The sequence below is a fragment of the Triticum aestivum genome, chromosome 1A (assembly GCF_018294505.1).
Source record: "Triticum aestivum cultivar Chinese Spring chromosome 1A, IWGSC CS RefSeq v2.1, whole genome shotgun sequence".
Classification (NCBI taxonomy): Eukaryota; Viridiplantae; Streptophyta; class Magnoliopsida; order Poales; family Poaceae; genus Triticum; species Triticum aestivum.
This window is the reverse complement of record NC_057794.1, coordinates 465244172-465258310: the sequence shown is the minus strand read 5'-3', so window position 1 is coordinate 465258310 and position 14139 is coordinate 465244172.

Here is a 14139-nt window from a genome sequence, read left to right as displayed (position 1 = left end):
CAGTGTCCCGGGGAGTTGAGCTCCGAGGTGTTGTCGTCACAATTTTATCGTTGCAATTCTGGTATACTTGAGATATGTTCGCCGACATCGAAAATCTCTTTTATGCAGTTCGTTGGTGAGATAACCTCGACGCCACCCAGTACTGGGGCGGGAGTTCGGGAGTATCGCCATAACTTGTATAACGGATGCTTTTCGAAGGTTGAGGTAGATGGTTTCCGAAGTTTTCCTGGTTATGTGTTGAAGGATGGATACAGCTGGATGTAGGATTTGCTAGTTTGGGTGAGATATTGTGCTTCCCCTGTATCCCCAACACCTGATTGCATAACCGGAAAGGTTCGGGAGTTTCATAGGTGGGAATTCTAGTAGCTCTAGTTCTTCTTCCACGGATATTGGTTTGAGATTGGGATTTCTTACCGATTATTCGTTCTTGATCCGTACCTTGTTGATTTATTTCTCTACCTTAATTCTTCGTGGCTTCTCAATTTATGGATATGTGACCATTTGAAGAGGAATGCATTCGTTCATTTTGTTCGGATGTGAAGACTATATGTTGCAATTTTCATTCCGTTGGATTCAGCTTCTATATTGTTGTCTATCTATGTGCTAATGGTGGTCAACCTCTTCAGGATGGCTCCTCCAACGCGCACGACTCCGAATCCTATCCGCCTCCACCTCCGCCTCCTCCGGAAGCATGGCAAGCTGTGATGGCCGCTACTAATGCAAACACACAGTTGATCATGCAAATCCTCCAAGAGCGCAATCAAGGCAGTCAAGGGAATCAAGGCCATAATCAGCACCACTTTGCTACTCTGAACCAGTTCCTTGCTAATGGCCCAAAGACGTTCAGCGGTTGTGTTGAGGCTACCGATGCTGACGATTGGCTAGTGGATCTGGGCAAGCATTTTGAATGCAGCAACGTCAGGCCTGAAGATTTCGTCAAGTTCGCTTCTTTCCAGCTCAAAGATCAGGCTGCAGAGTGGTTCCAGCAGTACAAGGATTCCAGAGGTGGACGTTTGATCACTTGGGATGATTTCCGTCAAGATTTCCGCGCTCATCACATTCCTCAAAGTGTGGTTGAAAGTAAGGGTCAGGAATTCCGCAATCTGAAGCAAGGCTCTTTGTCTGTCTATGACTACAACAAGTTGTTCCAGAAGCTCGCCCGTTTTGCCAAGCAGGATGTTCCTGATGAGAAGAGCATGATCTATCAGTTCAGGGGTGGTCTTCGTGAGGAAATTCAGCTCGCTCTTGTCCTCTTTGAGCCGTTGAGATACGATGAGTTCTACAACATGGCACTGAAGCAAGAGGCTGCTCAGATGAGGTGTGATGCTTCCAGGAAGCGTGCCAGAGATGTTACTCCGTCTTCCTCTACTCAAGTGGTCAAGCAGCAGAAGTATTGGCTTCCTCCTCCTCCGTTCCGTCAGCCGTATCAGCAGAAGAGCAAAGGTGGCAGTGGTTTCTCCCACCCACCCAACCCAGGCTTTCAGAACAAGTCTTCGTCTCAAGCGCCAAGACCGAGTGCTCCGTATCACCGTCCGCTTTCAGAGGTCACGTGCAACAAGTGCCAACAGTGTAGGTTTCGTAGTAATTTCAAAAATTTTCCTACGCGCACACAGGATCATGTGATGCATAGCAACGAGGGGAGAGTGTTGTCTACGTACCCAACGCAGACCGACTGCGGAAGCGATGACACGACGTAGAGGAAGTAGTCGTACGTCTTCACGATCCAACCGATCAAGCACCGAAACTACGGCACCTCCGAGTTCGAGCACACGTTCAGCTCGATGACGATCCCCGGACTCCGATCCAGCAAAGTGTCGGGGAAGAGTTCCGTCAGCACGACGGCGTGGTGACGATCTTGATGAACTACAGCAGCAGGGCTTCGCCTAAACTCCGCTACAGTATTATCGAGGAATATGGTGGCAGGGGGCACCGCACACGGCTAAGGAATCGATCACGTGGATCAACTTGTGTTAACTTGTTCGTTTAGAGGTGCCCCTGCCTCCGTATATAAAGGATCCAAGGGGGGGGGGTGCGGCCGGCCCTAGAGGAGGTGCGCAGGAGGAGTCCTACTCCTACCGGGAGTAGGACTCCCCTCCCGTTCCTTGTCCAACTAGGAGAGGTGGAGGGAGAGAAGGAAAGGGGGGGCGCCGCCCCTCCCTCCTTGTCCAATTCGGACTAGGGGGAGAGGGGGCGCGCGGCCTGCTGTGGCAGCCCCTTCCTCTTCTCCACATTAGGCCCATAAGGCCCATTAACCCCCCGGGGGGTTCCGGTAACCCCCCGGTGCTCCGGTTTTATCCGATACTCTTCCGGAACCCTTCCGGTGTCCGAATATTGTCATCCAATATATCAATCTTTACGTCTCGACCATTTCGAGACTCCTCGTCATGTCCGTGATCACATCCGGGACTCCGAACAACCTTCGGTACATCAAAATGCATAAACTCATAATATAACTGTCATCGTAACCTTAAGCGTGCGGACCCTACGGGTTCAAGAACAATGTAGACATGACCGAGACATGTCTCTGGTCAATAACCAATAGCGGGACCTGGATGCCCATATTGGTTCCTACATATTCTACGAAGATCTTTATCGGTCAGACCGCATAACAACATACGTTGTTCCCTTTGTCATCGGTATGTTACTTGCCCGAGATTCGATCGTCGGTATCCAATACCTAGTTCAATCTCGTTACTGGCAAGTCTCTTTACTCGTTCCGTAATACATCATCTCACAACTAACATATTAGTTGTAATGCTTGCAAGGCTTATGTGATGTTTATTACCGAGAGGGCCCAGAGATACCTCTCCGACAATCGGAGTGACAAATCCTAATCTCGAAATACGCCAACCCAACATCGACCATTGGAGACACCTGTAGTACTCCTTTATAATCACCCAGTTACGTTGTGACGTTTGGTAGTACCCAAAGTGTTCCTCCGGTAAACGGGAGTTGCATAATCTCATAGTCATAGGAACATGTATAAGTCATGAAGAAAGCAATAGCAACATACTAAACGATCGGGTGCTAAGCTAATGGAATGGGTCATGTCAATCAGATCATTCTACTAATGATGTGACCTCGTTAATCAAATAACAACTCATTGTTCATGGTTAGGAAACATAACCATCTTTGATTAACGAGCTAGTCAAGTAGAGGCATACTAGTGACACTTTGTTTGTCTATGTATTCACACATGTATTATGTTTCCGGTTAATACAATTCTAGCATGAATAATAAACATTTATCATGGAATAAGGAAATAAATAATAACTTTATTATTGCCTCTAGGGCATATTTCCTTCAGTCTCCCACTTGCACTCGAGTCAATAATCTAGATCACATCACCATGTGATTAACATCGATAGTTCACATCATTATGTGATTAACACCCATAGTTCACATCGCCATGTGACCAACACCCAAAGGGTTTACTAGATTCAGTAATCTAGTTCACATCGCTATGTGATTAACACCCAAGGAGTACTAAGGTGTGATCATGTTTTGCTTGTGAGAGAATCTTAGTCAACGGGTCTGCCACATTCAGATCCACATGTATTTTGCAAATTTCTATGTCAACAATGCTCTGCATGGAGCTACTCTAGCTAATTGCTCCCACTTTCAGTATGTATCTAGACCGAGACTTAGAGTCATCTAGATTACTGTCAAACTTGCATCGGTGTAACCCTTTACGACGAACCTTTTTCCACTTCCATAATCGAGAAACATATCCTTATTTCACTAAGGATAATTTTGACCGCTGTCCAGTGATCTACTCCTAGATCATTATTGTACTCCCTTGCCAAACTCAGTGGTAGGGCATACAATATATCTGGTATACAGCATGGCATACTTTATAGAACCTATGACTGAAGCATAGGGAATGACTTTCATTCTCTTTCTATTTTCTGCCGTGGTCGGGCTTTGAGTCTTACTCAACTTCACACCTTGTAACACAGGCAAGAACTCTTTCTTTGACTGTTCCATTTTGAACTACTTCAAAATCTTGCCAAGGTATGTACTCATTGGAAAAACTTATCAAGCGTCTTGATCTATCTCTATAAATCTTGATACTCAATATGTAAGCAGCTTTACCGAAGTCTTTCTTTGAAAAACTCCTTTCAAACATTCCTTTATGCTTTACAGAATAATTCTACATTATTTCCGATCAACAATATGTCATTCACATATACTTCATCAGAAATGCTGTAGTGCTCCCACTCACTTTCTTGTAAATACAGGCTTCACCGCAAGTCTGTATAAAACTATATGCTTTGATCAACTCATCAAAGCGTATATTCCAACTCCGAGATGCTTGCACCAGTCCACAGATGGATCGCTGGAGCTTGCACATTTTGTTAGCACCTTTCGGATTGACAAAACCTTCTGCTGCATCATATACAACTCTTCTTTAATAAATCCATTAAGGAATGCAGTTTTGTTTATCCATTTGCCAGATTTCATAAAAAGCGGCAATTACTAACATGATTCAGACAGACTCAAGCATAGATACGAGTGAGAAGCTCTCATCGTAGTCAACACCTTGAACTTGTCGAAAACCTTTCGCGACAATTCTAGCTTTGTAGATAGTAACACTACTATCAGCGTCCGTCTTCCTCTTGAAGATCCATTTATTCTCAATTGCTTGCCGATCATCGGGCAAGTCAACCAAAGTCCAAACTTTGTTCTCATACATGGATCATATCTCAGACTTCATGGCCTCAAACCATTTCGCGGAATCTGGGCTCATCATCGCTTCCTCATAGTTCGTAGGTTCGTCATAGTCAAGTAACATGACCTCCAAAACAGGATTACCGTACCACTCTGGTGCGGATCTCACTCTGGTTTACCTACGAGATTCGGTAGTAACTTGATCTGAAGTTACATGATCATCATCATTAGCTTCCTTACTAATTGGTGTAGTAGTCACAAGAACAGATTTTTGTGATGAACTACTTTCCAATAAGGGAGAAGGTACAATTACCTTATCAAGTTTTCTACTTTCCTCCCACTCACTTCTTTCAAGAGAAACTCCTTCTCCAGAAAAACTCCGAATTTAGCAACAAAAGTCTTGCCTTCGGATTTGTGATAGAAGGTGTACCCAACAGTTTCCTTTGGGTATCCTATGAAGACGCACTTCTCCGATTTGAGTTTGAGCTTATCAGGTTGAAACTTTTTCACATAAGCATTGCAACCTCAAACTTTAAGAAACGACAGCTTAGGTTTCTTGCCAAACCATAGTTCATACGGTGTCGTCTCAACGGATTTAGATGGTGCCCTTTTAACGTGAATGCAGCTGTCTTTAATGCATAACCCCAAAACGACAATGGTAAATCAATAAGAGACATCATAGATCGCACCATATCCAATAAAGTACGATTACGACGTTCGGATACACCATTACGCTGTGGTGTTCCGGGTGGCGTGAGTTGCGAAACTATTCCACAGTTTTTCAAATGTACACCAAACTCGTAACTCAAATATTCTCCTCCATGATCAGATCGTAGAAACTTTATTTTCTTGTTACGATGATTTTCAACTTCACTCTGAAATTCTTTGAACTTTTCAAATGTTTCAGACTTATGTTTCATTAAGTAAATATACCCATATCTGCTTAAATCATCTGTGAAGGTGAGAAAATAACGATATCCGCCACGAGCCTCAATATTCATCGGGCCACATACATCAGTATGTATGATTTCCAACAAATCTGTTGCTCTCTCCATAGTACCGGAGAACGGTGTTTTAGTCATCTTGCCCATGAGGCACGGTTCGCAAGTACCAAGTGATTCATAATCAAGTGGTTCCAAAAGTCCATTAGTATGGAGTTTCTTCATGCGTTTTACACCGATATGACCTAAACGACAGTGCCACAAATAAGTTGCACTTTCATTATCAACTCTGCATCTTTTCGTTTCAACATTATGAATATGTGTATTACTACTATCGAGATTTAGTAAGAATAGACCACTCTTCAAGGGTGCATGACCATAAAAGATATTACTCATATAAATAGAACAACCATTATTCTCTGATTTAAATGAATAACCGTCTCGCATTAAACAAGATCCAGATATAATGTTCATGCTCAACGCTGGCACCAAATAACAATTATTTAGGTCTAATATTAATTCCGAAGGTAGATGTAGAGGTAGCGTGCCGACCGCGATTACATCGACTTTGGAACCGTTTCCCACGCGCATCGTCACCTCGTCCTTTGCCAGTGCCCGCTTATTCTGTAGTCCCTGTTTCGAGTTGCAAATATTAGCAACAGAACCAGTATCAAATACCCAGGTGCTACTGCGAGCTCTAGTAAGGTACACATCAATAACATGTATATCAAATATACTTATGTTCACTTTGCCATCCTTATTATCTGCCAATCACTTGGGGTAGTTCCGCTTCCAGTGACCAGTCCCTTTGCAGTAGAAACACTTAGTCTCAGGCTTAGGACCAGACTTGGGCTTCTTCACTTTGAGCAGCAACTTGCTTGCTGTTCTTCTTGAAGTTCCCCTTCTTCCCTCTGCCCTTTTCTTGAAACTAGTGGTCTTGTCAATCATCAACACTTGATGCTCTTTCTTGATTTTTTACCTTCGTCGATTTCAATATCACGAAGAGCTCAGGAATCATTTTCGTCATCCCTTGCATACTATAGTTCATCACAAAGTTCAGTAACATAGTGATGGTGACTAGAGAATTCTGTCAATCACTATCTTATCTGGAAGATTAACTCCCACTTGATTCAAGCGATTGAAGTACTCAGACAATCTGAGCACATGCTCACTAGTTGAGCGATTCTCCTCCATCTTTTAGCTATAGAACTTGTTGGAGATTTCATATCTATCAACTCGGGTATTTGCTTGAAATACTAACTTCGAATACTGGAACATCTCATATGGTCCATGATGTTCAAAACATCTTTGAAGTCCCGATTCTAAGCCATAAAGCATGGTGCACATAACTATCCAGTAGTCATCATATTGAGCTAGCCAAACGTTCATAACGTTTGCATTTGCTCCTGCAATAGGTCTGTCACCTAGCGGTGCATTAAGGACATAATTCTTCTGTGCAGCAATGAGGATAAACCTCAGATCGCGGATCAAATCCGCATCATTGCTACTAACATTTTTCAACACAATTTTCTCTAGGAACATATCAAAATAAACACAGGGAAGCAACAATGCGAGCTATCGATCTACAACATAATTTGCAAAATACTATCAGGACTAAGTTCATGATAAATTTAAGTTCAATTAATCATATTACTTAAGAACTCCCACTTAGATAGATATCCCTCTAATCTTCTAAGTGATCACGTGATCCAAATCAACTAAACCATAACCGATCATCACGTGAGATGGAGTAGTTTTCAATGGTGAACATCGTTATGTTGATCATATCTACTATATGATTCACGCTCGACCTTTCGGTCTCCGTGTTCCGAGGCCATATCTGCATATGCTAGGTTCGTCAAGTTTAACCTGAGTATTCTGTGTGTGCAAAACTGGCTTGCACCCGTTGTAGATGGACGTAGAGCTTATCACACCCGATCATCACGTGGTGTCTGGGCACGACGAACTTTGGCAACGGTGCATACTCAGGGAGAACACTTCTTGATAATTTAGTGAGAGATCATCTTATAATGCTACCGTCAATCAAAGCAAGATAAGATGCATAAAAAGATAAACATCACATGCAATCAATATAAGTGATATGATATGGCCATCATCATCTTGTGCTTGTGATCTCCATCTCTGAAGCACCGTCATGATCACCATCGTCACCGGCGCGACACCTTGATCTTCATCGTAGCATCGTTGTCGTCTCGCCAATCTTATGCTTTAACGACTATCACTACCGTTTAGTAATAAAGTAAAGCATTACATCGCGATTGCATTGCATACAATAAAGCGACAACCATATGGCTCCTGCCAGTTGCCGATAACTCGGTTACAAAACATGATCATCTCATACAATAAAATTCAGCATCATGCCTTGACCATATCACATCACAACATGCCCTGCAAAAACAAGTTAGACGTCCTCTACTTTGTTGTTGCATGTTTTACGTGGCTGCTACGGGCTTAAGTAAGAACCAATCTCACCTACGCATCAAAACCACAACGATAGTTTGTCAAATAGACTCCATTTTAACCTTCTCAAGGACCGGGCGTAGCCATACTCGGTTCAACTAAAGTTGGAGAGACAGTCGCCCGCAAGCCATCTATGTGCAAAGCACGTCGAGGGAACCGGTCTCGCGTAAGCGTACGCGTAAGGTTGGTCCGGGTCGTCTCGTCCAACAATACCGCCGAACCAAAATATGACATGCTGGTAGGCAGTATGACTTGTATCGTCCACAACTCACTTGTGTTCTACTCATGCATATAACATCAACATAAGTAACCTAGGCTCGGATGCCACTGTAGGTTTCGTAGTAATTTCAAAAAAATTCCTACGCGCACACAGGATCATGTGATGCATAGCAACGAGGGGAGAGTGTTGTCTACGTACCCAACGCAGACCGACTGCGGAAGCGATGACACGACGTAGAGGAAGTAGTCGTACGTCTTCACGATCCAACCGATCAAGCACCGAAACTACGGCACCTCCGAGTTCGAGCACACGTTCAGCTCGATGACGATCCCCGGACTCCGATCCAGCAAAGTGTCGGGGAAGAGTTCCGTCAGCACGACGGCGTGGTGACGATCTTGATGAACTACAGCAGCAGGGCTTCGCCTAAACTCCGCTACAGTATTATCGAGGAATATGGTGGCAGGGGGCACCGCACACGGCTAAGGAATCGATCACGTGGATCAACTTGTGTTAACTTGTTCGTTTAGAGGTGCCCCTGCCTCCGTATATAAAGGATCCAAGGGGGGGGTGCGGCCGGCCCTAGAGGAGGCGCGCAGGAGGAGTCCTACTCCTACCGGGAGTAGGACTCCCCTCCCGTTCCTTGTCCAACTAGGAGAGGTGGAGGGAGAGAAGGAAAGGGGGGGCGCCGCCCCTCCCTCCTTGTCCAATTCGGACTAGGGGGAGAGGGGGCGCGCGGCCTGCTGTGGCAGCCCCTTCCTCTTCTCCACATTAGGTCCATAAGGCCCATTAACCCCCCGGGGGGTTCCGGTAACCCCCCGGTGCTCCGGTTTTATCCGATACTCTTCCGGAACCCTTCCGGTGTCTGAATATTGTCATCCAATATATCAATCTTTACGTCTCGACCATTTCGAGACTCCTCGTCATGTCCGTGATCACATCCGGGACTCCGAACAACCTTCGGTACATCAAAATGCATAAACTCATAATATAACTATCATCGTAACCTTAAGCGTGCGGACCCTACGGGTTCGAGAACAATGTAGACATGACCGAGACATGTCTCTGGTCAATAACCAATAGCGGGACCTGGATGCCCATATTGGTTCCTACATATTCTACGAAGATCTTTATCGGTCAGACCGCATAACAACATACGTTGTTCCCTTTGTCATCGGTATGTTACTTGCCCGAGATTCGATCGTCGGTATCCAATACCTAGTTCAATCTCGTTACTGGCAAGTCTCTTTACTCGTTCCGTAATACATCATCTCACAACTAACATATTAGTTGTAATGCTTGCAAGGCTTATGTGATGTGTATTACCGAGAGGGCCCAGAGATACCTCTCCGACAATCAGAGTGACAAATCCTAATCTCGAAATACGCCAACCCAACATCGACCATTGGAGACACCTGTAGTACTCCTTTATAATCACCCAGTTACGTTGTGACGTTTGGTAGTACCCAAAGTGTTCCTCCGGTAAACGGGAGTTGCATAATCTCATAGTCATAGGAACATGTATAAGTCATGAAGAAAGCAATAGCAACATACTAAACGATCGGGTGCTAAGCTAATGGAATGGGTCATGTCAATCAGATCATTCTACTAATGATGTGACCTCGTTAATCAAATAACAACTCATTGTTCATGGTTAGGAAACATAACCATCTTTGATTAACGAGCTAGTCAAGTAGAGGCATACTAGTGACACTTTGTTTGTCTATGTATTCACACATGTATTATGTTTCCGGTTAATACAATTCTAGCATGAATAATAAACATTTATCATGGAATAAGGAAATAAATAATAACTTTATTATTGCCTCTAGGGCATATTTCCTTCAAACAGAAGGGTCACTATGCCAACAAGTGTACCAACCAGAGGCGTCTTCCTCCTCCTCCTCCTGTCAGATCGGCAAGTACAGCTGTGGTCAAGCACAATCCCAAGCATGCCAAGGTCAATATGGTGAATGCAGCTCAGGCAGAGGATTCTTCAGATGTGATCATGGGTAACCTTCCTGTCAATGATATTCCTGCAAAAGTTCTTTTTGACACTGGTGCATCGCATTGTTTCATCTCGAGACCTTTTGCTTCCAAGCATGATTTTGTTACTCAAATGTTGCCGAGACCGTTGTGTATTGACTCTCCGACTAGCCTCTTGACATCTCGAGTGTGTGTTCCGGATGTTACAATCACTTTGGGCGACTGCAAGTTTCTCTCTTCTCCGGTGGTTCTTGGCAATTCTGACATTGATCTTATTCTTGGGATGGACTGGCTCTCTAAGCATAAAGCTCATCTTGATTGTGCAGCCAGGCAGATTCAACTGACTCATTCGTCTGAGGATGTAATTGTCTTTGCTGCTCGGGATAATACCATCCGGTTGTTTTCTCTCAATGAGAAGGGTGAATTGGATGCTATTTCGCAGATTTCGGTTGTTTGTGAGTATCAAGACGTTTTTCTAGAAGAACTTCCAGGGATGCCTCCAAACCGGCCGGTTGAATTTGTTATTGAACTTGAGCCCGGTACGGAACCTGTGTGCAAACGTCCCTACAAGCTCGGCCCCGAAGAGTTGAAGGAGTTGAAGAAACAACTCGATGAGCAAGAAAGATTGGGTCTCATTCGGCCTAGTACTTCTCCGTGGGGTTGTGGTGTTCTTTTTGTGAAAAAGAAGGATGGATCGAGTCGACTTTGTGTTGATTACCGTCCAGTGAACAAGAAGACCATCAAGAACAAATACCCACTTCCCAACATCAATGAGCTGTTCGAACAACTCAAGGGTGCTCAAGTATTCTCCAAGCTTGATCTCCGTATGGGTTATCATCAGATTCGTATTCGTGAGCAAGATATTCCCAAGACGGCGTTCAGAACAAGCTTTGGTTCATATGAATACACCGCCATGTCTTTTGGCCTCGCCAACGCTCCTCCGACGTTCTCTCGCATGATGAACTTCATCTTCAGCCCCTACACCAATGACTTCGTTTTGGTCTATCTCGACGACATTCTGGTTTTCTCCAAGAACAAGGAAGATCATGCCAAGCACTTGCGTTTGGTTCTTGACAAGCTCAGGGAACATCAGTTCTACGCCAAGTTCTCCAAGTGTGAATTTTGGCTCGATGAAGTTCTTTATCTTGGTCATATCATCTCTGCCAAGGGCTTTTCCGTGAATCCTGAGAAGGTGTCCGCAATTGTGAATTGGGAACCTCCTCAGAACGTGAAGCAACTCCGTAGTTTCCTCGGTCTCGCAAGCTATTGCAGAAGATTCGTTGAAAACTTTTCTAAGATCGCCAAGCCTCTCTCAAATCTTCTTCAGAAGCACGTCAAGTACGTTTGGTCTCCGGAGTGTGATATTGCTTTCAACACTTTGAAAGAGAAGTTGATCACTGCTCCAGTTCTGACTCCGCCTGATGAAACCAAGCCGTACGAGGTCTTTTGTGATGCCTCTCTCCAAGGTCTCGGTGCTGTTCTGATGCAAGAGAAGAAAGTTGTTGCTTATACCTCTCGCTAGTTGAAACCTAATGAGAAGAACTACCCCACTCATGATCTCGAGTTGGCGGCAGTTGTGCACGCTTTGTTGACTTGGAGACATCTTCTATTGGGAAGAAAAGTGGACATTTTCACTGATCACAAGAGTCTCAAGTACATCTTCACCCAGCCTAATCTCAACCTCAGGCAGACTCGATGGGTCGAAATGATTCAAGAGTACAATCCGAGTATTGAGTATACTCCAGGCAAGGCCAATGTGATTGCTGACGCTTTGAGCAGGAAAGCATATTGCAACAGTCTGATTCTTAAGCCTTATCAACCCGAGCTTTGTGAAGCTTTCTGCAAACTTAATCTGCAAATTGTTCCTCAAGGTTTCCTCGCCAACCTTCAAGTCTCTCCTACCTTAGAAGACCAGATTCGCCAAGCCCAACTTCTTGATGATATGGTGAAGAAGGTGAAGATTGGTATTGCAAAGAGTCAGTCCAAGTACAAGTGCTACCGACTTGATGACAAGGACACTCTCTTCTTCGAGGATCGAATTGTTGTGCCCAAAGGTGAACTTCGTAAGGTGATCATGAACGAGGCTCACAATTCTCTCCTCTCCATCCACCCTGGGAGTACGAAGATGTATCAGGACCTCAAGCAAGCTTATTGGTGGACTCGAATGAAGCGCGAGATCGCTCAATTCGTGAACGAGTGTGATGTCTGCAGAAGAGTGAAGGCAGAACACCAAAGGCCAGCAGGTCTCCTCCAACCTCTTGCCATTCCAGAATGGAAGTTTGACCACATTGAAATGGACTTCGTGACTGGGTTTCCAAAGTCCAAGCGTGGCAATGATGCTATATTTGTTGTCATCGACAAGCTCACCAAAGTGGCTCATTTTCTGCCTATCAAAGAGTCGATCACTGCAGCTCAATTGGCGGAACTCTATACCTCTCGCATTGTCTCTCTGCACGGTATTCCTCAAGTGATATCTTCAGACCGTGGCGGCATCTTTACCTCCAAGTTTTGGGATTCTTTTCAGAAGGCCATGGGCACCAGTATCCGCTTCAGCACCGCTTTTCATCCTCAAACGAGCGGTCAAGTCGAGCGTGTCAACCAGATTCTCGAAGACATGCTCAGGGCTTGTGTGATTTCTTTCGGCATGAATTGGGAGGACTGTCTTCCTTATGCTGAATTCTCATACAACAACAGCTTTCAAGCAAGTTCGGGCAAGGCCCCCTTTGAAATTCTATATGGCAGGAAGTGCCGTACCCCTCTCAACTGGTCTGAAACCGGTGAATGTCAGCTGCTGGGTAATGACTTAATCACAGAAGCAGAAGATATGTGCAAAGTCATTCGTGATAACCTCAAAGCAGCTCAATCCCGCCAGAAGAGCTACTATGATAGTAAGCACCGTGATTTGGCTTTCGAGATTGGAGATCATGTTTACCTCCGCGTCTCTCCTATGAAAGGTACTCGTCGCTTCGGTATCAAAGGGAAGCTTTCCCCTAGATACGCGGGACCTTTCAAGATTGTCAGAAAGAGAGGCGACCTCGCCTATCAACTTGAGCTTCCTTCAAACTTTGCAAATGTTCATGATGTGTTCCACGTCTCTCAGCTTCGAAAGTGTTTCAAGACTCCTGACCGCACCGTCAACTTCGAGGACATTGAGCTCCAAGAAGATCTCTCTTATCGTGAGCACCCAGTTGCTATTCTTGAAGAGACTGAACGCAAGACTCGCAACAAGTCAATTAAATTTCTCAAAGTCAAGTGGTCTCACCATTCCGACCGTGAAGCTACCTGGGAACGCGAGGATCACCTCCGTTCTGAGTACCCGGAGTTCTTTCAGTCCTAGATCTCGGGACGAGATCTTTTCATAGTGGTGGAGTGTTGTAACGCCCCAGATATAATTTCCATATTTGTATCCAACTCTTGCCGTCTCCGGCGCTAAGTTATATTTATTTCTCGGGTTCGGGTCTTTGTCTCCGTGTGTTGTTTTCGTTTTCATGCATCTCATACCATGTCATCTCGTGCATTGCATTTGCATACATGTTCATCTCATGCATTCGAGCATTTTCCCCGTTGTCCGATTTGCATTCCGGCGCTTCGTTCTCCTCCGGTGGTCATTTCTAGTCTTCTTTCGTGTGTGGGGTTCAAACATTTCCGGATTGGACCGAGACTTGTCATGCGGCCTTGGTTTACTACCGGTAGACCGCCTGTCAAGTTTCGTATCATTTGGACTTCGTTTGATACTCCAACGGTTAACCGAGGGACCGAAAAGGCCTCGTGTGTGTTGCAGCCCAACACCCCCAAAAATTGTCCCAAAACCCACCAAACTCTGCTCCATGTCCTAGAGCGTTC